General features: G+C 46.4%; 1 long non-coding RNA gene across 1 annotated transcript; it reads left to right on the forward strand.

Annotated features, from left to right (window-relative positions):
- On the forward strand, positions 1–27,841 carry LOC108175657 (uncharacterized). The gene is made up of 3 exons (XR_011387510.1): positions 1–121; positions 18,485–18,560; positions 24,946–27,841. It is a non-coding gene; the product is annotated as an uncharacterized lncRNA (long non-coding RNA).

A 27,841-nucleotide genomic window follows, 5' to 3' on the forward strand; every position in this document is an offset into this window, starting at 1 on the left:
CTGGTGCAGGCTGAGTTTGTGTTCAAAGGAAAGTGAACTTTGAGCACTGTGGATTGGCTGCTGGCACAGAAATACAGGGCCGAGTCCCCCAGGTCAGTGGACTGGATCTCCACGCTGCAGGGTGAGTTTTTGGGACATTGAGCTGAAAATCGCTCATTGATCACTTCTGTTTTCTCAATAATTTCTTTATCCTGGAGGTACACCAAAAACTTGAGTTCCTCTTCTGGCTTCTTACGATACCAATAGACACTTCTGTGTCCTTTTGCAGGGACACAGTCCATGTTTGCTGTCTGTGCCTTTCCCTTGAGCAGATGTCTGGGAGTCTGGGTGACCTCTGTGTCCATGGAGCCTGTGGAGGGAGGAGACAGAAGCTGGAGGAGAAGCCCCTGAGGGAGCCTGGGAGAGCAGCCACAGGGGGCTGAGCAGCCCGTGGGACTGGCATGCGCTGGTGCAGAGCAGGGCCTCACCTGCTCCCCAGAGACACAGGGCCCCCCAGCAGAGCAGACTGAGGCGCATGGTGTGTGCAGGAGGAGAGAAGTGGCAGGGGGCTCTTCCTGCAAGGCTTTCTCCTCCCAGCAGTCACCTCCCTGTGACGTCCTCACTCCCATGGGCTTCACCCTTGCCCTGCATGTGGGCCACACACGGGTCATAGGCTGTGGGAGGGTAGGCTGTGCTGTATCTAGTGAAGACAACCGATTTGAATTTTAGCCCACATTCATTTTCTTCTAAGACTCACTCTTTCACTCTTTTTGTAAGAAGTATTTCTAATAAAGTCTTTCTGTAATAAAATCTTTTTAATAATGTTACATATTTATTGGCTTTTAACAATGCTATTTTGTCCCTCCCCTTCTATCTCAGATAATGAATCATTCAACTCAGTTTGTAGAATGCATGAATTTCAAGATTTAGTAGTGCTAAACTAATTGTTTACTTCCACTTTCTATACCCTGCCACCATATGCCCCATACACTGTCACTCCTCCCAAGACATGGTTTACCTTTATAGGGTGCCCATGTTAACTTCCCTTTGCCAACATTTCTTTTTGAAAAGTTATAATTATTCTTTATGTATTCTAGATACCCCACCTTCGTCATCTATATGTGTTATTAAAACCTTTGCAATTTGTGGTTTATTTTTTCACTTTCCTTGTGATGTTTCTCTTGAGTTTCTTAATTTAGTAAACTGTATCATTTTTTTCTTCCAAATGTGCTTTTTAAATGATTTGTATGAAGTTCTCCCTCATAGCACAAGTTCATGGAGAAACACTCCTCTGTGTGCGTGTGTGTGTGTGTGCGCACATACACATTTTAACCAAAATCTGTAACATTTTGAATCTGCATTTAAGCATTTAATCCATTTTGGCTTAGGCTGTGAGGAAGGGTTTAAATTTATCTTTCCTTGTGTGGGTAATGGCTTGTTCCAGGATAACTTATTGGATACCAAGTCGTCCTCATATATCAGCAATAACAGCTCTACCCTCTGTTAAATTTCTATATATACATGGGCTTGTTTTTCTTCTACCATTACTTCCCAGTGAGCTATTTATTTCTGCCTGTTTCGTTATCCTAAATATTGAAGTAATTTGACAATTGACAGGAGAATTCACCTCATTTTACACTTCTATCTTGCCTATTCTTTTACTTCATTTCCATTTGTATTTTAGATTTTTTGTCAAATTTCATGGAAACCTATCTTTTGTGGTTTTGATTAATGTCTTCATGACTACACAGATGGTCTTGCAGATGGAAGTCGTCCTCCCTATACCAGAAGGAAAGCACCATTCATATCAAGGGCGAGGCATGGTGGTTGGATGAAATTGGACAAAAAGTCCTTGTTAAGCTAAACCTTTATTCTCCAGGTCTCTCTGTATCCCACCAACTACCTAGTCCAACCCAATTGTGTCTTGTCATGGTTTCTCAAGTCACTGCTTTGTCCAATTCAGGATATAAATATTCAATTTTGACTGCATATTGGGTCTTTGTTCCCTTTGGGGCCCCAGTGTTGTGTGAAATCTTTATTAAATAAATTTGCCTATGAATCTCCTGTTACTCTACTTAATTCCCTTTTTTTGAAGATTAACTTATTTATTTGAAATGAAGGGAGGGAGGGAGAGAGAGAGAGAGAGAGAATCTTCCATCTGCTGGTTCAGATCCAAAAGGCCACAATAGCCCAATAGCCAGAGCGTAGCCAGGCTGAAGCTGGAAGCCAAGAACTCGATCTTGGTCTCTCAAATGGCTGGCAGGGCTCTTTCCCAGGGGCAAAAGCAGGGGAGGGAACTGGATTGGAAGCAGAGCAGCCGGGGACTCTAACCTGTGCTCCAACATGGGATGGCAGCTTGTAAGTGGTGGCTTAACTCATTGGGCCACAATGTCAGCCCCTAATCTGTTTAATTCTAAGGCCCAGAGGAGAACACTCAGGAAATAGAGGCATGTTTTTGCCTCCCCTGCTCAGTCCATTATTCACACTGCAGCCAAGGTGACATGTGCTTATCTGATTACTACAGGAATAAGACGTTTAAAACCTCAATGGTTTCTACTCAACTTTATGTTCAACCCTGGTTCATTCACCTTGGTTTATAAAGTGTTGACTGGTGTGAAATCTTCCTACCCCAGTCTCATCCCCCCACTCCGATTTCTGCTCCTGCCATACTGCTGACTTCCTTCCATTCATAGAACACACCAACTTTTGTCTTGACCGCAAAATTTTGCACTGGTTCTTTCCTGTTTCTTAAATGTGCTTCTGTTACTTTCTTTACCCCCAGTCCCACTTAATTAATTCTGGCTCATCTTGGTGTACAGTATCAAGGAAAAATATTTAACATTTTTTTCTCCTAACATTTCTTAATAGGATAATAAGCATTAATATATGATTTCAGGGCTGCAGACATTCAAGGATTTAGTCACAGTTCATCTTTATTAGGTAAAACAAAGAATCTGAACTATCTTTTAAAAATAGAACCAGTAAGTGGATTACAGATCATAGGCACTCACACGTAAGGGGTAAAGCTGCTGCCTGGGAAGCCGAGTCCCATGAGGGTACTGGTTTGTGTCCTGGCTGATCTACTTCCTATCCAGCCCGTGATAATGGCCTGGGAAAAGCAGGGGAGGATGGCCAAGTGTTGGGGCCCCTGATACCACGTGGGAGACCCAGATGAAGCTCCTGGCTCCTGGCTTTGACTTGGCTCAGCCTTTGCTGGGGATGAACCAGTGGATGGAAGATTCTCTCTCTCTCTCTCTCTCTCTCTCTCTGTAATTCTGACTTCAAATAAATAAACACATCTTTAAAACAATAAATAGAATAAAATAAATAGCCACACATAGACAAGTAATGACTGTGTTATGAGCCACAGAACAAGATTAATAAGATCTCATGCATTTCCCGTCTTCTGATACACAGGCAACAGTTTCTCCTCACATAAACCTAGGGTTTGAATCATTGGGTCATGGGATACAGGACTGCTCAGCTATGTGGGAGAATGGAGAGCCATTTCCAAATGGTTTTGTGAACTAAATGGAGTGCCCAGAATGAAATGGGACGGCAGGGCCCTGAGATGGGCCATCGGCTGTGCTGTGAGGGGGCCTGGCAGTCATGTTAGTGCCACCTCTCCCCTCCCAGTTAAGGCACACGGGCTCCAGCCGCACAGAGCAAAACTGGATGAAAAGGTCAGCCTGATGTCTCAGGCATGTGATAGGAAGATAAGTCACCACCCAGCGGCTGTCTCCTCCTGTGTATGGGCCACACAGGGATGCGAGTGCATGATGCAGCCCCTTGTAATCTGTGACCTCACTTGACATTTGCCACAAGATGCGCTCTCCTCTTACTACAGAACAACAAGATGAATCTTAACTAAATTTGTCTCATAGACCTGATTTTCTGCATGTACTCAGTGAAGAAAGGCATAAAACCTAGGTCCTTACAACAACAACAAAACAGGTGGAGCAGTCTGTTCAGGGGATAACTGACACTGTGTGCCTGGGGCTGAGTCCTCCTCCAGCTCTTAGTAAACTCTGTGCATTTTTCAGCTCAACGAGACTGTGTCACTCTGCCCCCACCAGGAACTTCTAAGTGCTCCTGTGGATCTGAACTCACACTAACACTTCTGAACTTCCATTTCAACAACAAAATGGATTGAAAAGGATCTGTCATGGTATCTTGCTTCACATTTTCCTGATCACAAGTGAAGCCAAAGTAGCTCTTCAGATGCTTTCGATCACTATGTTTCTTTATTACGATATCTTACTTTCTTTTGCTCATTTTCTTTTTTTTTAAAGGTTTTTTTTAAACTTTTATTTAATGAATATAAATTTCCAAAGTACGACTTATGGATTACAATGGCTTCCCCCCCATACCGTCCCTCCCACCCACAACCCTCCCCTTTCCCACTCCCTCTCCCCTTCCATTCACATCAAGATTCATTTTCGATTATCTTAATATACAGAAGATCAGCTTAGTATACATTAAGTAAGGATTTCAACAGTTTGCTCCCACACAGAAACATAAAGTGAAAAATAATAGATGATTTTTTTTATTTTTTTTATTTTTTATTTTTATTTTTTTATTTTTTTTAAACACATATCTAAGATTTATTTAACACATTAATGAGCAAACCAACCAGGTGATTCAAAAATGTTGAAATAAGTGTGCTAAGTAGGAGAAAATTTTCAAATGCCGATGTATAGTGGGCAAGTAAATTCTAATCTTCAAAGCTCTTTTCCTTTGTGTCCTTTCTAGACAAAATTGACAAGTTAACAGGTGTATTACAGAGTGTGGACCTTGATCAAAGTCAATAGGAAATCAAACAAAAATATATGAGGGTAACTTCAAAAATCGGTAAAAAAAATTGTTTGTTTTGCTGCAAAAAAGTTTTGAAACCCATGCATAGATTTTCATAACTCACATTTTAATGAACTTTTTGAAGACCTCTTTTAAGTATGGATTTCAAAAATTTTTGTACCAAAGCTATCTTTTAATTTGGTTTTCTACATTTTGAAGTACCCTTGTATTCCTCTAGAGAACTAATTTTTCTTTTTCTTTCTTTTTTTTTTTTTTTTGTTTTTTGGTTCACTGGTTCTTTTTTTTTTTTAACTTTTATTTAATGAATATAAATTTCCAAAGTACGATTTATGGATTACAATGGCTTCCCCCCCATACCGTCCCTCCCACCCACAACCCTCCCCTTTCCCACTCCCTCTCCCCTTCCATTCACATCAAGATTCATTTTCGATTATCTTAATATACAGAAGATCAGCTTAGTATACATTAAGTATGGATTTCAACAGTTTGCTCTCACACAGAAACATAAAGTGAAAAATAATAGATGATTTTTTTTTAATGATGATGAAATCAGAGCAGACCTATTGTCATGTTTAATCCCAGTGAGAGTCAAGTTGGGAGTTGATAATTTTTTTTTTTTTTTTTTACAGAGGATCAGTTTAGTATGCATTAAGTAAGGATTTCAACAGTTTGCACCCCCATAGAAACACAAAGTGAAATATATTGTTTGAGTACTCGTTATAGCATTAAATCTCAATACACAGCACATTAAGGATAGAGATCCTACATGAGGAGTAAGTGCACAGTGACTCCTGTTGTTGACTTTACCAATTGACACTCCTGTCTATGGCATCAGTAATCTCCCTATGCTCCAGTCATGAGTTTCCAAGGCTATGGAAGCCCTCTGAGTTCTCCGATTCTTATCTTGTTTAGACAAGGTCATAGTCAAAGTGGAGGTTCTCTCCTCCCTTCAGAGAAAGGTACCTCCTTCTTTGATGACCTGTTCTTTCCACTGGGATCTCACTTGCAGAGATCTTTTGCCAGAGTGTCTTGGCTTTCCATGCCTGAAATACTCTCATGAGCTTTTCAGCCAGCTCCGAATTCCTTTAGGGCTGATTCTGAGGCCAGAGTGCTGTTTAGGACATCTGCCATTCTATGAGTCTGCTGAGTATCTCACTTCCCATGTTGGATCACTCTCCCCTTTATTTACTCCATCAGTTAGTGTTAGCAGGTACTAGACTTGTCTATGTGCTCCCTTTGACTCCCAGTCCCTTCACCATGACCAACTGTGAACTGAAACTGATCACCTGGAACAGTGAGATGGCATTGGTACATGCCACCTCAATGGGATTGAATTGGAATCCCCTGGTATGCTTCCAACTCCACCACTTGGGGCAAGTCAGCCTGAGCATGTCCCAAATTATACATCTCTTCCCTCTCCCATTCCCACCACCATGTTCAACAGGGATCACATTTCAGTTAATTTTCAACACTTAAGAATAACTGTGCATCAATTACAGATCTAAACCAGTCATATTAAGTAGAACAGATAAAAAAACTACTAAGAGGGATAATGTATTAAGTTGTTCATTAACAGTCAGGGCTATGCTGATCAAGCCACCATTTCCCATAGTGTCCACCTCACTCCAACAGGTTTCCCTCTTGGTGTTCAGTCAGTTGTCACCGATCAGGGAGAACATATGGTATTTGTCCCTTTGGGACTGGCTTATTTCACTCAGCATGATGTGTTCCAGATTCCTCCATTTTGTTGCAAAATGGATGATTTTTTTTAAATGATGATGAAATCAGAGCAGACCTATTGTCATGTTTAATCCCAGTGAGAGTCAAGTTGGGAGTTGATAATTTCTTTCTTTCTTTCTTTTTTTTTTTTTTTTTTACAGAGGATCAGTTTAGTATGCATTAAGTAAAGATTTCAACAGTTTGCACCCCCATAGAAACACAAAGTGAAATATATTGTTTGAGTACTCGTTATAGCATTAAATCTCAATACACAGCACATTAAGGACAGAGATCCTACATGAGGAGTAAGTGCACAGTGACTCCTGTTGTTGACTTTACCAATTGACACTCCTGTCTATGGCATCAGTAATCTCCCTATGCTCCAGTCATGAGTTTCCAAGGCTATGGAAGCCCTCTGAGTTCTCCGATTCTTATCTTGTTTAGACAAGGTCATAGTCAAAGTGGAGGTTCTCTCCTCCCTTCAGAGAAAGGTACCTCCTTCTTTGATGACCCATTCTTTCCACTGGGATCTCACTCACAGAGATCTTTTGCCAGAGTGTCTTGGCTTTCCATGCCTGAAATACTCTCATGGGCTTTTCAGCCAGATCCGAATGGCTTTAGGGCTGATTCTGAGGCCAGAGTGCTATTTAGGACATCTGCCATTCTATGAGTCTGCTGAGTATCTCACTTCCCATGTTGGATCACTCTCTCCTTTATTTATTCTATTGGTTAGTGTTAGCAGGTACTAGACTTGTTTATGTGCTCATTTTCTACTGGGTTAATCCGACGTGTGTTCAGTGTAGTCCTTTGGTGTCTCCTGTGAAGGGCTTTTTCTCAATGACCTACCTTCCTTGCGCCACTAATTGCCTTGTATCTTCCAGCAGAAGTTTCTAGTCCAGCCAACTAGCCCTGCTGTCTGAGTCCTTCCGCACAGGTTCTCCGTCTTCTCTTGCTGTGGCACCGTTCACAGCCACCTCCTCTGCAGATGCTCTTGTCTCAGGTGTGGAGAGGGGCTCTTCTGTCCTGTTCCCTACTCTCACCTGCCCGTTCATCAGTCAAAGTTCCATGGAAGGCATCATCAAACTCTTTTGTGAGTAGCTCTCTGCCTGGCTGGTCACCATCCTCTCATCTCAGGGGCATAGCATGGCGACAAGATTATGCTGGATAGCTCTGCAGAGCCACACACCAAGGCTGATCACAGAAAACACATGGTGATCCGCAGAAGTGTCTTCAGAGCTACCTGGAAGATAAAGGGTAGCTTTATCCAAGAACATATGACGAACACGTGGCAGGGTCAGGGCAGACAGCCGGGATTTATCCCTGTCAGGGATCTTCCAATGGCAGGTGGGCACTTTTCAGGCCCAATTCTGTTCCCCTTCTGCTAGGCATACACTGTACCTCCTCCACACCCCACAGCCAGAATCTCTCCTCTCCTCTCCCCTCCCCTCCTCTCCTCTCCCCTCCTCTCCCCTCCCCTCCTCTCCTCTCCTCTCCCTTCCCCTCCCCTCCCCTCCTCTCCTCTCCCCTCCTCTCCCTTCCCTTCCCTTCCCCTCCCCTACCTTCCCCTCCTCTCCCCTCCCTTCCCCTCCCCTTCCCTCCCCTCCTCTCCCTCCCCTCCTCTCCTCTCCTCTCCCTTCCCTTCCCCTCCCCTCCTCTCCTCTCCCCTCCTCTCCCTTCCCTTCCCTTCCCCTCCCCTACCTTCCCCTCCTCTCCTCTCCTATCCTCTCCCCTCCTCTCCTCTCCCCTCCTCTCCCCTCCTCTCCCTTCCCCTCCCCTTCCCTCCCCTCCTCTCCCTCCCCCATCCTCTCCTCTCCCTTCCCTTCTCCTCCTCTCCTCTCCTCTCCCCTCCCCTCCCTTCCCCTCCCCTTTCCTCCCCTCCTCTCCCTCCCCCCATCCTCTCCTCTCCCTTCCCTTCCTCTCCTCTCCTCTCCTCTCCCCTCCCCTCCCCTCCTCTCCCTTCCCCTCCCCTTCCCTTCCCCTCCTCTCCTTTCCCCTCCCCTCCCCTCCCTTCCCCTCCCCTCCCCTCCTCTCCCCTTCCCTCCCCTCCCCTTCTCTCCCTTCCCCTCTCCTCTCCCTTCCCCTCTCCTCTCCTTCTCTCTCCTCCCCTCCCCTTCTCTCCCTTCCCCCCCTCCCCTCCTCTCCTCCTCTTTCCCCTCCCCTCCCCTCCCCTCCTATTCTCTCCTCTCCCCTCCCTTCCCCTCCCCTCCCTTCCTCTCCTCTCCCTTCTCTCCCTATTTCTCCCCTCCCCCCCCCCCACACACTCAGATGTTTCAATTTGAGAAGCTGTGGTTTCCATCCTCACAGCTCCTTCCACCCAGCTCCCGGGCACTGGTGTGTGGGAGGAGCCGAGCGGCCACCACAGGTTCTTGCCGAGGTCTCAGATCTCAGCCCAGCGCCGTGTCACTGGCTCCACAGAAGTAGAAGCCGATGTCTTCAGGCTGTGTATTTGTCACCTCCAGACTTGAATAGGTTGCGTTTGGATGGTTGATGGGAAACTTGGCTTTGGTAAAACCCTGTTCATAGGCAGCGTCGGAGCCCTGATTGGAAGTTGCCATCAGCATGAAGCTCTGTTTCGGCAGCTGACGGTACCACAACACAGTTAGAGCCTGCAGACCCACAGAACGGCACTCGATCCTCACAGAGGCTCCGCTCTGACAGACAGCCCTGCTGGGGTTTTGCAGGACCAGAGCACCGAGCCCAGAGCCTGCAGAAACAGAGGTCAGAGAGCAGGAAGGGGACAATGTGAGCAGGGTCAGACACAGCCTCAGCCTCGCTCCTGCCCCTTCCTCCTGGTTGCTGGAGAATTCCGTCTGCTTAGTGCATGCTTCCTCTCACACCCTAGGGGTTTCTCAGCCCCATCTTCACTGACTGGTGACTCCTACCCTGTACCCCTAGGAAGAAGGGGCACTCCATGTCCTGTGATCAGTGTAAACAATCTACAATGCCCAGCCAATCCTTCATTCCTGCACACACACACACACACACACACACACACGGGCTCCCCGGTGTAACAGGGCTCCTACCAGGCCCCAGAAGCAGCAGAAGCGTTAGCATCTTCAGGGGCGGCCTCACACCGGTAGGACAGCGCACTCCACCTTCCTCTCCCAGTCCGGGGAGTGGGCACCTGATCATAGAACATGCAGGATGCCCTCATCTGCCCCCTGCTGGTGCTCCTCGCCATTGATGTGGGATGTGTTCCTCTCCCTGACAGAAGCACGCTTGCTGAAGAAGATCCGAGTCTTCCCCATCCAGCTTACGCGCTCAGACCCAGAACATGGAGATGACACGTGAGAGCGTCTGTGCAGCAGGGCCTGTTCTGGAGACTGAATGACATTCACGTCAATTCTTTGCTTCTGCGCAGTGTCCAAGGCAATCGCAACAAGACAACTCAGCTCTGTCAATCACTAGACTTACAGGTTGACATCCCCAGACATGTCAGCAATGCCAAGCCATAGTCACGATGAAGACGTTTCCTCATGTTCTCAAGGAGATGTTGGTCTCATGATAATCCCATTCGTATGTTGATGGACTTCGTTACAAAAATTCTAAAAATGGGGGCTGGCACTGTGGAATAGTGGATAAAGCCACTGCCTGCAGTGCCAGCACCCCATATGGGCACCAGTTCTAGTCCTGGCTGCTCCACTCCGATCCAGATCTCTGCTATGGCCAAGAAAAGCAGTAGAAGATGGCCCAGGTTCTTGGGCCCCTGTACTCACATGGGAGACCCAGAAGAAGCTCCTGGCTCCTGGCTTCAGATCAGCCCAGCTCTGGCTATTGCAGCCATTTGGGGAGTGAACCAGCAGATGGAAGACCCCTCTCTTTCTACCTCTACATCTGCCTCTCTGTAGCTCTTCCTTTTAAATGAATAAAAAATAGTTTTAAAAAGTCTAAAAATGTATTTATTTAGCATACATGTTTCTATATAAGTCACTGGGAAGGTTTTGAGGAAAATTTAATTCAAGTTATCAAAGTTATTTTCCTGTAATGAAGATCAGGTGATGTATTGGCAAATGGAAACATTCTAGTAGGAGTAAAGAATCATTTCTGCTCTGAACATGCTGGGATAATTACTTCAATGGACCAATCTTGGAAATACATAATAATAAAAAAGAGCCAAAAATCTTTTGCAAAATCTTTGTATTTTCATTTTTCTAACAGCCTAATGGTTGTGCTTTCACTTAATGGTTAGTTCTGTTTTTTCTAAGGTGTGTAGCTTTTAACGCAAAAGTTGGGATTAAGATCTAGCCCATGAAATTACATTTGTACTATGGTGCAGTAGTTTCTGTCATAATAGAACAGCCATTGCAGTACATGAATGTCGGTGTTTCTGTAGGAGCATATTTGCATGTTCCTGCGGCTGCATTATCTTTCTCTATTTTTGTGTTGACCTCTTTAGATGGGTGCCACTCACACCACAACTACCTTTTCTGGAATGAGAAGGTAAGCAAACTTGCTATACATCACCTCTGTCCATGGCTACCTCGTCTGTCTCAGAGAGTGACTGACATAGAGGTATCAGTGAGCATGGGCTGTGTAGTCACAGTAAGGCACTACCTCATCTGTCTCAGAGAGTGACTGACATAGAGGTATCAGTGAGCACAGGCTGTGTAGTCACAGTAAGGCACTACCTCGTCTGTCTCAATGACTGACATAGAGGTATCAGTGAGCGTGGGCTGTGTAGTCACAGTAAGGCACCACCTCGTCTGTCTCAGTGACTGACATAGAGGTATCAGTGAGCGTGGGCTGTGTAGTCACAGTAAGGCAGTATCTCGTCTGTCTCAGAGAGTGACTGACATAGAGGTATCAGTGAGCGTGGGCTGTGTAGTCACAGTAAGGCACTACCTCGTCTGTCTCAGTGACTGACACAGAGGTATCAGTGAGCGTGCGCTGTGTAGTCACAGTAAGGCACCACCTCGTCTGTCTCAGAGAGTGACTGACCATAGAGGTATCAGTGAGCACAGGCTGTGTAGTCACAGTAAGGCACTACCTCGTCTGTCTCAATGACTGACATAGAGGTATCAGTGAGCGTGGGCTGTGTAGTCACAGTAAGACACCACCTCGTCTGTCTCAGTGACTGACATAGAGGTATCAGTGAGCGTGGGCTGTGTAGTCACAGTAAGGCAGTATCTCGTCTGTCTCAGAGAGTGACTGACATAGAGGTATCAGTGAGCGTGGGCTGTGTAGTCACAGTAAGGCACTACCTCGTCTGTCTCAGTGACTGACACAGAGGTATCAGTGAGCGTGCGCTGTGTAGTCACAGTAAGGCACCACCTCGTCTGTCTCAGAGAGTGACTGACCATAGAGGTATCAGTGAGCACAGGCTGTGTAGTCACAGTAAGGCACTACCTCGTCTGTCTCAATGACTGACATAGAGGTATCAGTGAGCGTGGGCTGTGTAGTCACAGTAAGGCACCACCTCGTCTGTCTCAGTGACTGACATAGAGGTATCAGTGAGCGTGGGCTGTGTAGTCACAGTAAGGCAGTACCTCGTCTGTCTCAGAGAGTGACTGACATAGAGGTATCAGTGAGCGTGGGCTGTGTAGTCACAGTAAGGCAGTACCTCGTCTGTCTCAGAGAGTGACTGACATAGAGGTATCAGTGAGCGTGGGCTGTGTAGTCACAGTAAGGCACTACCTCGTCTGTCTCAGTGACTGACATAGAGGTATCAGTGAGCGTGGGCTGTGTAGTCACAGTAAGGCAGTATCTCGTCTGTCTCAGAGAGTGACTGACCATAGAGGTATCAGTGAGCACAGGCTGTGTAGTCACAGTAAGGCACTACCTCGTCTGTCTCAGAGAGTGACTGACATAGAGGTATCAGTGAGCGTGGGCTGTGTAGTCACAGTAAGGCAGTATCTCGTCTGTCTCAGAGAGTGACTGACCATAGAGGTATCAGTGAGCACAGGCTGTGTAGTCACAGTAAGGCACTACCTCGTCTGTCTCAGTGACTGACATAGAGGTATCAGTGAGCACAGGCTGTGTAGTCACAGTAAGGCACTACCTCGTCTGTCTCAGAGAGTGACTGACATAGAGGTATCAGTGAGCACAGGCTGTGTAGTCACAGTAAGGCACTACCTCGTCTGTCTCAGAGAGTGACTGACATAGAGGTATCAGTGAGCACAGGCTGTGTAGTCACAGTAAGGCACTACCTCGTCTGTCTCAATGACTGACATAGAGGTATCAGTGAGCGTGGGCTGTGTAGTCACAGTAAGGCACCACCTCGTCTGTCTCAGAGAGTGACATAGAGGTATCAGTGAGCACGGGCTGTGTAGTCACAGTAAGGCACTACCTCGTCTGTCTCAGTGACTGACATAGAGGTATCAGTGAGCACAGGCTGTGTAGTCACAGTAAGGCACTACCTCGTCTGTCTCAGTGACTGACATAGAGGTATCAGTGAGCACGGGCTGTGTAGTCACAGTAAGGCACTACCTCGTCTGTCTCAGAGAGTGACATAGAGGTATCAGTGAGCACAGGCTGTGTAGTCACAGTAAGGCACTACCTCGTCTGTCTCAGAGAGTGACATAGAGGTATCAGTGAGCACAGGCTGTGTAGTCACAGTAAGGCACTACCTCGTCTGTCTCAGAGAGTGACTGACATAGAGGTATCAGTGAGCACAGGCTGTGTAGTCACAGTAAGGCACTACCTCGTCTGTCTCAATGACTGACATAGAGGTATCAGTGAGCGTGGGCTGTGTAGTCACAGTAAGACACCACCTCGTCTGTCTCAGTGACTGACATAGAGGTATCAGTGAGCGTGGGCTGTGTAGTCACAGTAAGGCAGTATCTCGTCTGTCTCAGAGAGTGACTGACATAGAGGTATCAGTGAGCGTGGGCTGTGTAGTCACAGTAAGGCACTACCTCGTCTGTCTCAGTGACTGACACAGAGGTATCAGTGAGCGTGCGCTGTGTAGTCACAGTAAGGCACCACCTCGTCTGTCTCAGAGAGTGACTGACATAGAGGTATCAGTGAGCACAGGCTGTGTAGTCACAGTAAGGCACTACCTCGTCTGTCTCAATGACTGACATAGAGGTATCAGTGAGCGTGGGCTGTGTAGTCACAGTAAGGCACCACCTCGTCTGTCTCAGTGACTGACATAGAGGTATCAGTGAGCGTGGGCTGTGTAGTCACAGTAAGGCAGTACCTCGTCTGTCTCAGAGAGTGACTGACATAGAGGTATCAGTGAGCGTGGGCTGTGTAGTCACAGTAAGGCAGTACCTCGTCTGTCTCAGAGAGTGACTGACATAGAGGTATCAGTGAGCGTGGGCTGTGTAGTCACAGTAAGGCACTACCTCGTCTGTCTCAGTGACTGACATAGAGGTATCAGTGAGCGTGGGCTGTGTAGTCACAGTAAGGCAGTATCTCGTCTGTCTCAGAGAGTGACTGACCATAGAGGTATCAGTGAGCACAGGCTGTGTAGTCACAGTAAGGCACTACCTCGTCTGTCTCAGAGAGTGACTGACATAGAGGTATCAGTGAGCGTGGGCTGTGTAGTCACAGTAAGGCAGTATCTCGTCTGTCTCAGAGAGTGACTGACCATAGAGGTATCAGTGAGCACAGGCTGTGTAGTCACAGTAAGGCACTACCTCGTCTGTCTCAGTGACTGACATAGAGGTATCAGTGAGCGTGCGCTGTGTAGTCACAGTAAGGCACTACCTCGTCTGTCTCAGAGAGTGACTGACATAGAGGTATCAGTGAGCACAGGCTGTGTAGTCACAGTAAGGCACTACCTCGTCTGTCTCAATGACTGACATAGAGGTATCAGTGAGCGTGGGCTGTGTAGTCACAGTAAGGCACCACCTCGTCTGTCTCAGAGAGTGACATAGAGGTATCAGTGAGCACGGGCTGTGTAGTCACAGTAAGGCACTACCTCGTCTGTCTCAGTGACTGACATAGAGGTATCAGTGAGCACAGGCTGTGTAGTCACAGTAAGGCACTACCTCGTCTGTCTCAGTGACTGACATAGAGGTATCAGTGAGCACGGGCTGTGTAGTCACAGTAAGGCACTACCTCGTCTGTCTCAATGACTGACATAGAGGTATCAGTGAGCGTGGGCTGTGTAGTCACAGTAAGGCAGTATCTCGTCTGTCTCAGAGAGTGACTGACCATAGAGGTATCAGTGAGCACAGGCTGTGTAGTCACAGTAAGGCACTACCTCGTCTGTCTCAGAGAGTGACTGACATAGAGGTATCAGTGAGCGTGGGCTGTGTAGTCACAGTAAGGCAGTATCTCGTCTGTCTCAGAGAGTGACTGACATAGAGGTATCAGTGAGCACAGGCTGTGTAGTCACAGTAAGGCACTACCTCGTCTGTCTCAGTGACTGACATAGAGGTATCAGTGAGCACAGGCTGTGTAGTCACAGTAAGGCACTACCTCGTCTGTCTCAGAGAGTGACTGACATAGAGGTATCAGTGAGCACAGGCTGTGTAGTCACAGTAAGGCACTACCTCGTCTGTCTCAGAGAGTGACTGACATAGAGGTATCAGTGAGCACAGGCTGTGTAGTCACAGTAAGGCACTACCTCGTCTGTCTCAATGACTGACATAGAGGTATCAGTGAGCGTGGGCTGTGTAGTCACAGTAAGGCACCACCTCGTCTGTCTCAGAGAGTGACATAGAGGTATCAGTGAGCACGGGCTGTGTAGTCACAGTAAGGCACTACCTCGTCTGTCTCAGTGACTGACATAGAGGTATCAGTGAGCACAGGCTGTGTAGTCACAGTAAGGCACTACCTCGTCTGTCTCAGTGACTGACATAGAGGTATCAGTGAGCACGGGCTGTGTAGTCACAGTAAGGCACTACCTCGTCTGTCTCAGAGAGTGACATAGAGGTATCAGTGAGCACAGGCTGTGTAGTCACAGTAAGGCACTACCTCGTCTGTCTCAGAGAGTGACATAGAGGTATCAGTGAGCACAGGCTGTGTAGTCACAGTAAGGCACTACCTCGTCTGTCTCAGAGAGTGACTGACATAGAGGTATCAGTGAGCACAGGCTGTGTAGTCACAGTAAGGCACTACCTCGTCTGTCTCAATGACTGACATAGAGGTATCAGTGAGCGTGGGCTGTGTAGTCACAGTAAGGCACTACCTCGTCTGTCTCAGAGAGTGACATAGAGGTATCAGTGAGCACGGGCTGCTTGTTCCCCGTAAGGCACTTGGCTTCAGCCCAGTCTCAGGGCTTTCCTTGCTGCTGTCTGGGACATGAGTTTCAATGACAGCGTGGAATCTCATTGTGCCATGTCCTCAGCATGTTTTAGATCCCATTCAGACATGAGTGTCTCTTCCCTTTTCTATTATTTTGGCCTCTGGATGACTATGTGTAAGTCAAGTTCCCACAGAATACATGGGAGAGGAAATCTAAATTCCAGGAAGGTATATGAAGAGATGCTTAGAGCCAAGACTTTGGACAGGGACTCCTGATAGTCCTTGTACTGGGAGACAAAGGGCCACACAGCAGAACACACTAGGGTTCTTCGATACTTTTGAGAATTTTAAAAAGTACTTCAACCAGAAGTGTTACCTATATACAGTGGATGGTTTAGACTGTTACCGTTTATAGATACAGAATTATGTGTTCAAACAAACAAAAAACCTGACTTTTTGTATCCATGGGCTCAACACCTGTGTGTGTAAACAATCATGGTTCAAAAATATTCAGAAAAATACTGCATCTGTACTGAATATGCACAGGCTCTCTCATTATTCCCTAAACAATACAGGATATAACTATTTACAAAGCTATTACATCGTGGTAGGTATCATAAACTCCAGATATGACAAGGTATGCAGAAAGTTGTGCATAATATATGCAAATTTCAGCATGACGTACAAGGGTCTTGAGCATTCGTTTGGATATCCTTGGGGAATTCTGGACTCAATCTTCCATAGGTACAGAGAAACAACTGTAAACACAGTCCCAAGAAATAACACCACTTGTCTTCAGTCAGGGCCTAATTGAGGACGAAAGCTACACAGGGCATGGAGATCATGTGGAGAGTTTTACTGAAACCTGTCTGCTGATCAGTTGCTCACATGTTTCCGTCCAGCCCTACCATCTCCTGAGTGCCCTAAATATATCCACACCGGCTTCCAGTGTATTTCTGTGCAGATAGCCAACGGAGGTCCACTAGAACTGCAATTCAGTTTTTCTCCATAACTTTATTTCATTCAGTCTTCCAAATTTTCTCCCATGGCCATATTCTGGTGGAGGAAAGTGCTGATATTTTCCTTCTGAAATTACTCTTTGCATTCATAGTGCCTAAGCCTGACTCAGCCTTTCGGTGCTTGCCCATCTGGTGATATCCTGCTCATCGTTCCGGTTTCCTCTCAAAATTCCCTGTCGCGTTGGAGCCCTTCTCGATGTCATCAGACAGAATTGGTTGTGTTATTCCCTATACGCTACTAACACTTCTGATTAAAGCACCCATTTTATGATACTTGATTCCGGTATTTGTCTTCTACCTATCTCCCTCCACACTAGGTTTTTATAATTTTTAGGAAGGGACAATTTTCCATTCATTTTTCCTAGTGGTCAGAAAAGTAGAAAAATAGGTTCTGTATTGTGAACTTAACCTCTCTTCACTCTTCCTTCTGTCTTTGCTTATCTACCTCTCCGTATGTATGTGGCTCTCTCCCTCTATAAATCTATCATTCATCTATATCTCATTTTCAACTTATCTATCTTGATCTATGTCTCTGTCTCCACACGAAGAGACAAAGACAGATAAATAGGTGTGGGCATTGTGGAGTGGTGCTTTGGACCACTGCTAGGACAGCCACATTGCCTATCAGAGTGCCAGTTCAAGTCCCAGCTACTCTACTTCTGATCCAGCTTCCTGCTAGTGTAGCTGGGAGACAGAACATGATGGCCCAATTGCTTGGGTCCCTGCCACCCATGTGAGTGACCCAGATGGAATTCCTGTCTCCTGGCTTCAGTCTGGCCCCATCCTGGCTGTTGTGGGCATTTGGGGAATGATCCAGTAAATGGAAGATATCTCTCTCCTTCTCCCTCTCTCCTTCTCTCTCTCTGTCACACTATCTTTCAAAGAAATAATTATTTCTTATAAAAATACAGATATATACATTTAAATTATTTATTTAAGTAAGGCAGACTGACAGAGAGAGGAAGGGACAGACAGAAAGAGATCTTCCATCTGCAGGTTTACTTCTCAAATGGCCACAATAGCCAGGGTTAGTCTAGTCTGGAGCAGGAACTCCATCCAGGTTTCCTCCACAATTTTCAGGGTCTTAAGGACCTGGCTCACTCTCTTCTGCTTTCCCAGGCACATTAACAGGGAGCTGAATTGGAAGTGAAGAGGTCATGACTCAAACTGGCCCACTGATATGGGATGCAGGCATTGCAAGCAATGACTTAGCCCACTGCACCACAACAGTGGTCCTAGATATATATCTTTATATCAAGATATGCATTATAGAGAGACAGATATAGCTATATAGAGATATATAAGTATATATGATAAATAAGTATGAGTGTATATATGTGTAGGGTGTGTATAATTTCTAAACCGACTTTGTGAATGCATGAAGCTTCGCAAGACCCCAACAAAGTTCCATGCCAATCAATTGTAATGATGGCAGCAGCTTCTTTGGATGCTTGATGGAGGTTTGTGAATGGGCATGTTGGGCGAGAAGAGCCACCTGGTGGGGAAACAGGGCTTGGGACACATTTATGCATGGAGAAGAGGGGGCTGTGCTTCACTGTGTTCACACTAGTGGCACAGAGATAGAGAGCCCTCTGGTTCTCGTGGGTCGATGTCACAGCAAGAGTAAAGGATGTCTTCTTCTCACGGAGGGCATTGTAGCCTTCAGCCAGGTCTCCTTTTTGAACATCTTTGACAGTTTGTGAGTAGTAGATGAGTTTCAGTCCCTGCCCTGGGTCCTGTCGATACCAATACATGACATCGTGATTCAAATTCTGTTCACATTCCAAGGTTACAGCCTGTTTTTCCTTTCTGATCAGGTACTTTGGGATCTGATTGATTCCACCATCTGTGGTTCCTGAGGAAGAAAGAGCAAGACCTGTAAATGCAGCACAGGTACGAAATCAATGCTTCTGTCCTTGGGTAAAGATCTGAGGCTTGGCATGCTTGGAGCAGGGATTTGCTCCCTGAACTCAGGACTCACCTCTTTGAAGGAGACAGAGAATCACCCAACACAGCACCTGGTTGCTCATAGTGCAAAGAGGATCTCCTTATAACGCTTAAGTACTTGTTGGAAGAGAAGCAAGGGCAACTTAGCTCTGGGGCTCCCCCTGGCTTAATTCAGGAGGTGAGATGAACAGTTAGGATACTGGTGTTATTCAAGGCAAGCTCCCTAACGCTGTGGTTGAGCAGATGGGCTAGAGAACCGCTGAGTCACTCACACATCACATCGCATTGCACCTGGGCTGAGAAGGGTTTCCTTTCCACTGTTGTTGGTTTTACCTTTCCAGTTGCTTTAATGCTTTTAAATCTAAAAGTTTATTTATTTAATTGAGAGGCAGACAGATAGATCTCTCACCCAGTGGTCACTCTAAAATGCCCACAATGGACAGGCCTGGTCAAGGCCTGGTCAAGGCCTGACCAAGGCTGGAGACAGGAGCTGGGAACTCAACCCAACCAGGAGCTGGGAACTCAATGCCAGTGAGAAGCTAGAACCAGAAGCAGAGCCAGGACTTGAACCCAGGCATTCTGATATGGGATGAGAGCATCGCAAGTGGCATCCTAGCACTAGGCCGAATGTCCACCCCAGCCCTCATGCCTTTTTTTTTACAGGCAGAGTGGAGAGTGAGAGAGAGAGACAGAGAGAAAGTTCTTCCTTTTACCATTGGTTCACCCTCCAATGGCCGCTTTGGCCAGCGCACCACGTTGATCCGAAGGCAGGAGCCAGGTACTTATCCTGGTCTCCCATGGGGTGCAGGGCCCAAGCACCTGGGCCATCCTCCACTGCACTCCCTGGCCACAGCAGAGAGCTGGCCTGGAAGAGGGGCACCCGGGACAGAATCCAGCGTCCCGACCAGGACTAGAACCCGGTGTCCCGGCACCACAAGACGGAGGATTAGCCTATTGAGCAGTGTCACCAGCCAACCCTAATACTTTGATCCTAGAATAGATACCTGGTGGTGGGAGAACACAGAATTCACCTCAATGACATCAGGTCTCTTGGAGAAAGGGTGACCGTGGTGGTCTGTGTCTGAGGAGGCTGTGGGAACACCTGCTTGGCCCTGCTGCTGCACAGAGTGTGGGAGCCGTTCTAGACCCTCTGTGCATGCATGCTGAGCCTCACCTCCTGCAATCACTGTCTGGCTGGCTGGTGCTACTTGTTCTTGCTGTCTTGGTTCTTCTACTTGTTGCCCTGCCTTTGATGCTATTCCTGAATTTACAATTGAGTTTATTCTCCTTGCTCAGCTTTTACTTCATTCTTCATTGCTAGGATAATTTTGTCTTTTTCTTTCATTTCTTTCCTGATTTCAGTCAACTTCTTTTTCCATGTCTCCCAGCACTTGTCATTTCTGCTGTTAGTTTTTGGACTCGTGGTTCTAGGTGGTCATCAATCCTCAGCTACTCTCTTGAATGTATTTAAATCAGTTTGAGGGCCGGCACCATGGCTCACTTGGTTAATCCTCCACCTGCAGCACCGGCATCCCATATGGGTACCAGGTTCTAGTCCCGGTCACTCCTCTTCCAGGCCAGCTCTCTGCTGTGGCCTGGGAGTGCAGTGGAGGATGGCCCAAGTGCTTGGGCCCTGCACCCCATGGGAGACCAGGAGGAAGCACCTGGTTCCTGGCTTTGGATCAGCACAGCGCTGGCTGTAGCAGCCATTTGGGGAGTGAACCAATGGAAGGAAGACCTTTCTCTCTGTATCTCTCTCTCACTGTCTATAACTCTACCTGTCAAATAAAAATTTAAAAAAATAAAAAAAATCAGTTTGATGTGTAGGCTTATAACTTCTTCTGACTCTTGACTGTGGAGGGAGTCAGGGCAGATTTCTGAGGGAGCACCTCTGTTATGTAGGCTTTACTTTCCTCTTGTTCATTCTTATGTCCTTGGAACATTTAGCAAAACTGTTTGATAGCATTCTTTTCCATCATTCTGGCAAAGTCCAGATGCCTTAGTAAGTGTTGTGTTTTCATGCTGGGGGTGGTTGAGTCTTCTTAGTTTGCGATTTTCTTGTATGTTGTAGGACTCTAAGTTTTCCCCATTCTCTTCTGAACCAATTGCTGGGGGAACTTCTTTCCTTTCTGGCTATTTTCTCCCTCAGAAATGATACTTTCGGAAGACTGTTCCTGTAAGTCGTGTGCCTCCTGCTATAAGTGAGGTGGACCTGGTCTTTTTTCTGGTGCTTTCTCCAGCTCTCCTTGGGACCTTCCCTGCCTTTATCCACCTCACGTCTTCTGGCCAATTTTCTGAGGTTCTGCCTTCCAGGTGGAGTGAGGGAGAGACGGGAATGAGTGAAACAGTTTCAGAAAAGTCAAAAGGCGGAATACGCAGTGGCACAGCATGTTTTATGCTCCGTGCAGTAATGCTGGGCTTAACTTGTTCCTTGTGTATTTCCAGTGATTTTGCATGTGTCTGCCTTTTGATTTTTTTCTTAAGTTTCTAAATCAAATGTTAGTACATCCTTTCTGTAGGTGCCCAATCTTTACTGAGCAGTGATAATAAAAGGATAATATTGGAAATAATAAAAAATTGAGGGGGTGTGTTCCCAACAAACAATATTTATGGACAAGACATTTCTCCTAAATGCCAGAAGAAAATGTACAACTCCATTTTCACCACATCTTAAGCATTCTACGGTCCTATAGCAGGAGTTCTTAGTCCTGGCTTCCACACAAACCTGCACAGGCACGAGGCAAGGAGCAAAACAAAGTTTATGCCAGGAAGAACACCAGGCAGTGTGATGTGAGAAGCAAACAGTCTGTGAGTGAGACAAACCTGGATGTGAATCTTATCTCTGTTGCCTCTTGTTGTTTTCCCTTTTCTTCTTTCTTCTAAAAGAAATCGTTTAAAATAATTTCAGTTATTTATGGAAAGGCAGAGAGAGCTCCCGTATACTGGTGCACTCCTCAAATGTTTGCCATAGCTGGGTTGGGTCAGACCAAAATCCAGAGCCTGGTGCTCATTCTAGGTCACCCAGGTAAGTGGCAGGAACCCAACTACTTGAGCCCTCACCTGCTGCCTCCCAAGGGTCTGCAGTGTCAGGAAGCTGGAATCAGGAGCTGGGGCCAGTATTTAAACCCAGACACTCTGACATGGGATTTGGGCATCCTAACTGGCGTGCTAAGTGCTAGTCCAAATGCCTGCATTTTATCTTTCAAAAGGTTAATAAAAGCAATGAGATAACACGAGGGATAAGCCATATTGTCTCAGGGTGAGAGTGAGGGAAGTATTTCCTTGGCTGATGGTCTTGTCAATCTTGATATACAGCGCGGAGTACAAGCAAGAGAGTTGCTATTGCTCCGTTAGTGTTAGACTTGACAGGTGATGTCCACTTGTTAAAAAGTATCATTTTAGTTTTTGGATGACAGAGTCTCAGCTTCTGAGCAGGGGCTGGGATGTTCCATAATATTTCTTTTCTTTTTTTTTTTTTTTATAGGCAGAGTGGACAGTGAGAGAGAGAGAGACAGAGAGAAAGGTCTTCCTTTGCCGTTGGTTCACTCTCTAATGGCCGCCGCGGCCGGCGCGCTGCGGCCGGCGCACCACGCTGATCCGATGGCAGGAGTCAGGAGCCAGGTGCTTTTCCTGGTCTCCCATGGGGTGCAGGGCCCAAGCACTTGGGCCATCCTCCACTGCACTCCCTGGCCACAGCAGAGAGCTGGCCTGGAAGAGGGGCAACCGGGACAGAATCCGGCGCCCCGACTGGGACTAGAACCCGGTGTGCCGGCGCCGCAGGCAGAGGATTAGCCTAGTGAGCCGCGGCGCCGGCCGGTAATATTTCTATAGGCTGCCCCACTCTCCACCCTCAACCTGCAAAATGCCTTGAAGCTGATTAGCTGCTTAGCCAGGCAGCAGGTCAGCTGTCCCCGCCACTGCTGTTTCCCAGGCAGGGCTGGGGGTGTTCCTGCATGGTGAGGACCTGACTCTGCACTGATGTGGAGGAGGAGCTGGCACAGAAATACACCGCTGAGTCCTGTGGCTCTGCTGGCTCGATTTGTAGGCTGCTGGGTCCCTCTCTGGGAAATCCAGCAGAAAACCGTTGGGCTGGCATTCCCGAATCATCTATGACCATTTCTTTCTGGAGGTAAATCATGAACTTTAGATCTTCCTCCAGGTGCTGCCGATACCAGAAAACGTGAGCGTGTCCTTTTGTCGGATTACACGTTAGGGTTACCTCCTCGCCTTGTTCTCTGATCAGGTGTCTTGGGCTCTGAATGGCAGCTTTAATGAGACCTTAGAGGAAAAAATATTGCATGAGGCAGGGTCATAATGGCAAAACAATGAGTTCCTACCGTGAAGCAGTCCAAAGTGAGGTCCAGTGTCTTTGAAGTCTTCCACATCTGTTTAAAAATTCACAGGGATTTTGCTTTTCCTACAGAATACAATTGTTTCTTTCTACATGTCAATACCTTTCCAAAAAGCTCTAGGGAACACAGAGTTCTAAGTGTGTTTGAGAGACACAGTTATCAAGCCAGAGACAAAGCCCCGTGATGCTGATCTGTTAGTCCAAAACTCACCTGTCCGCAGCAGCCACATGAGCACACAGGACAGGAGTCTGGTGCCCATCGCAGAGTCGGACGCTTTCCAGAGCAGACCAGGGAGCCAGCCCTCACAGCTGCTTCCTGCGAAGGCGAGTCTTCCGTGAGTTCACCGTTTCTAACGGGTTCTGTTCTCTAGAATGGACCTATGTGTCAGTTGAATGGTTGATCTTGCGATCTTAGCTATTCCCACAACCTGGCTTGGTGTGTATTTGTGGGGGTAGTGTAGTGCAGGGAGTGTTTCGAGGAAATCACGTTCATTAGTAATAGTAATCCTTTTTCATATGTGAAACATATCTGAACATGTTTTATATGTCCCTTTCCCTTTCCAGTTTTTATTGTCTTTTGTTCATTTATCTTCCTTTCATTTACTCAAATCATCTTTTTTTTTTTTTTTTTTTTTTTTTTTTGCTTCTGCTGAATAAAGATTCTGACCAGAGGAGACATCAAGATATACAGATAAGAGACAGGAAAGTGGGCACCAACCTTGAGGGGGGAATGGAGGCAGGAAGTGATTTGACATTCTCTCTGCTTCCTTCTTTTCTCCCCTACCTCAGCTCTGCAATGGTTTCAAGCATTTTGAGGGAACTTCATTTTAAGATTTTCATTCACTTTTCTCATCTTTTGTTATTCCATTTGAATTTTTGATGTAAGAAAGAACATTATACAAACTATAAATTCACCCTAAGACCTCATGTCCCCTCCCTCTAGTATCTCATCTGCATTATTCTCTGTAATCACGCATGGGATGCCTATGTTTGGGAGATCTTTCCCCTTTTCCGTTTTCTGTTCTTCCTCCTTACACTGTAGCATTGCATATAAATTACTTGAAAGTCTACTTTATTCCAGACATAGTGAAAGAAAGATACAAAGATCGAGACCCAGTCCCACGCCACTAGAATCTACACACTCCCTGGAAGAAGTAAATGTGTGCATTGTGTGTCTAGGACACTCCATGCTTGACTAAGTCTTGCTCAATTTTTTTTTTTTGACAGGCAGAGTGGACAGTGAGAGAGAGAGACAGAGAGAAAGGTCTTCCTTTGCCGTTGGTTCACCCTCCAATGGCCGCTGCGGCCGGCGCGCTGCGGCCGGCGCACCGCGCTGATCCGATGGCAGGAGCCAGGAGCCAGGTGCTTTTCCTGGTCTCCCATGGGGTGCAGGGCCCAAGCACCTGGGCCATCCTCCACTGCACTCCCTGGCCACAGCAGAGGGCTGGCCTGGAAGAGGGGCAACCGGGACAGAATCCGGCGCCCCGACCGGGACTAGAACCCGGTGTGCCAGCGCCGCTAGGCGGAGGATTAGCCTAGTGAGCCGCGGCGCCGGCGTCTTGCTCAATTTTTGTGCTCACAAGCAGTGGTTCAAGATCTTATTCCCAGGGGTCCCTGAGGCCTCTCTCAAAGGGTCTCCATCACTCTGCAGAGACCCAGTGGGCCTCCACTTAGGTTCTGCAATCAAAACGCAGGTGTCATCACCGTCCTTCCCCCAGGGAATATTTCAAATCATCCACCAAAGCCACTGATGGAAATGTCCCTCCCTGAACACCTGTGCCTGTCCTGAAGGGGTTTTGTGGGGTGACTCCAGTGTGCTCGTCCTCGGGCTCCTAGAGCATTGTTGGGGTTTATACAGAGCGGGGAGGATGAATGGTCTGCTCATCACCTTTGAGGTGTCACCCAGGGCCCACTGCAGCTCTTCCTGTGTGCAACATGGTTCCATCAGCTGCCGGTTACCTGTCTCCCATCACTCAACAGTGCGACATGGTTCCATCAGCTGCCGGTTACCTGTCTCCCATCTCTCAACAGTGCAACATGGTTCCATCAGCTGCCGGTTACCTGTCTTCCATCTCTCAGGGCTCAGAGTACATTTATGAAGATTGTAAAGTGTGTTATATTTTTATAAGATTGGTTCATTTATCAACAAGGTTGTTACACAATAAATATTAGGCAACACGTGTTCCTATTCACAAGGTTGATTTTGGAAAATATACTCTTTTTTTTTTTTTGATGTTTGAATCCTTTTAGGTGGTGGTACCAGATTTTTCTTTAAAATTGAAGTATAACTCATAAAATTCACCCTTTGAAAGTGTGTAATTCCTTGCTGTTTTGTGTATTCACAAAGCCATGCAGTCATTGCCACTATCTAATTCTGGAACATTTTCACCACCCCCCGGAAGAAATCATGCCTCACTGAAAGTCACTCCCCATTCAGTCCTCCTCACAGCCCATGTCTACCGTGAATCTACTTTCTGTACCTAACGATTTAGATATTCTGGAAATCACACATATACATGTATTTATGTATTAAATGCCCTTTTGTGTCTGGTTTCTATCATTAAGCACATTTTTATCCACAGTGCAGCATGTATCACTGCTCTATTGCTTACTCACGACTGATTCCATTTTATGGATACACTGATTTGTGTGAATCCACTCCCAAATTGATGGACATTTCCACTTTCGGGCTAATATGAGCAATGCTGATCTGAGCATGTGTGTAAACTTTTATGTAGGCACATGTTTTCAGTTGTCTTGAATACATACCTCAGACTAGAATGGCTGGGCTATGTTCAACTTTTCAGTAAATACCAAACTACACAATGACTATACCACTTTACATTCACACCAGCAATGCACGAGGACCCCAGCGTCTCCTCATTTGTGCAAGCGTGTATTGTTGTCTGCCTCTTCTATTATAGTCTAGTGTGTCTTCAGTGGCATCTCATTATGATTTTTGTTTGTATTTCCCTAATGACCAATGATGCTGCCATTTTTCAGTGCTTTGTGCTATTTCTGGATCCTCTTTTGAAACATGTTTATTCATACCCTTTCCCATTTTTGTGTTCATATTATTGAGTTGTGGGTTTTCTTTGTTTCTTCTGAATATAAATCCCTGTGAGATATATGATTTGGAAATAAATATTCCACTTGGAGGCTATCTCTATCTTTCTGGAAAATGTCAGAGGTTATCTTTATCTTTCTTGGAAGTTTCCCCTGGGGGCCTGTGGTGCAGTGCAGGAGGTAAAGCCAATGCCTATGAGGCTGGCAACCCAAATGGGCACTGGCTCAAGTTCTGGCTGCTCCACTTCCAATCCAGTTCCCTACAAGAAGCAGAGGGTAACCAAGGGCTTGGGCCCCTGCACCCATGTGGGAGACCCAGACGAAGTTCCTGGCCCAGCTCTGGCCATTTCCGCCATTTAGGGAGTGAATCAGGGGATGGAAAATTCTCTGTGTGTGTGTGTGTGTGTGTGTGTATCTTTCTCTCCTTCTTTCCCTCTCTCTGTTCTCTGTATCCCTGCTTTTCAAATAAATAAATACATCTTTTTAAAAAATAAAGTGTGCTTTGAAGCACAAATGCTTTTAGATTTGATGAAGTCCAACTTATCTAGTTTTTTTCTTTGGTTGCCTGTGTTTTGGGTTTCACGTTTAAGAAATCATTGTCTGCCCTGTGAGACAAGTCCCCAGATGGTCTTGTGACTCAGCTCGTCTGCTCTTTCTCTTTTTAGTTCTCAAGAATAACGGTAGGATGTGCTGGGAATGCAACATCTTGAGATAAGGAGCAACTGGCCAGAACCACTTGGATTCTGTTCTTATTTCTCCTGGAACGGGATATTCTGTACATGCTTTCCCCAGAAAAAGCAGCCCTGGGATTTACGTCCAGAGGCTGGGTGCACTTTCAGAGACCCCCAACTGCAGTGCAACTTAAGACAGATGCAGACAGACTTCCACCCACCCTGGACGGTTTTCCCTAGCCTTGGGGGGAAAGCTGTCCGCGAATGGGTTTCTACTATGTCTTGCTGATGCAAAAGTTGCCTTACATTTGTATGCCTGCTCCCTGTTCTTGGACTCATGTAGGTGGCAGAAATGGCAGCCTGAGATGCAGTGGGCTGAAGCGTTCTGTCTCCTACTCCTAGTGACTGGCATGGAGACAACTTTGCTATCCTCCCTGCATCTAGAGGTCTTTTCTGTGACCAGCAGCCAGTGCACAGAGCATCTGCTTTGCATACACAAGGTCCTAGAGACCTAGATCTATGTTTTCTTCTAAATATTTTATAGCACTGTCTTACACTTAGGTCTTTGATCAATTTTGAATTAGTTTTATGTAGCATACAAGGTAGGGTTGTAACTTTATCCTTTTGCATAGTAGATACCCAACTTTCCCAGCACTATTTTGTTTTAATTTTTAAAAGATTTATTTATTTGCAAGTCAGAGTTACACAGAGAGAAGAGAGGAGAGAGAGAGAGAGAGAGAGAGAGAGAGAGAGAGAGGTCTTCCCATCCAATGGTTCACTCCCCAATTGGCTGCAACAGCCGGAACTGCACTGATTAGAAGCCAGGATCCAGGAGCTTCTTCCGGGTCTCCCATGTGGATGCAGGGGCCGAAGGACTTGGGTCATCTTCTACTGCTTTCCCAGGCCACAGCAGAGAGCTGGACAGGAAGTACAGCAGCCGGGTCTCGAACTGGTGCCCATATGGGATGCCAGTGCTTCAGGCCAGGGTGTTAACCTGCTGCACCACAGTGCCGGCCCCGAAATTTTGATGCAATTGTAATGGGACTTGCACTAAATTTTATTTTTGTATTGTATACTGCTATTGTATAGAAATATATCTGAATTTTTGTCTTGTTCCTGGATAAACTTGCTTATTGGAA

The sequence above is a fragment of the Oryctolagus cuniculus genome, chromosome 3, assembly GCF_964237555.1.
Source record: "Oryctolagus cuniculus chromosome 3, mOryCun1.1, whole genome shotgun sequence".
Classification (NCBI taxonomy): domain Eukaryota; kingdom Metazoa; phylum Chordata; class Mammalia; order Lagomorpha; family Leporidae; genus Oryctolagus; species Oryctolagus cuniculus.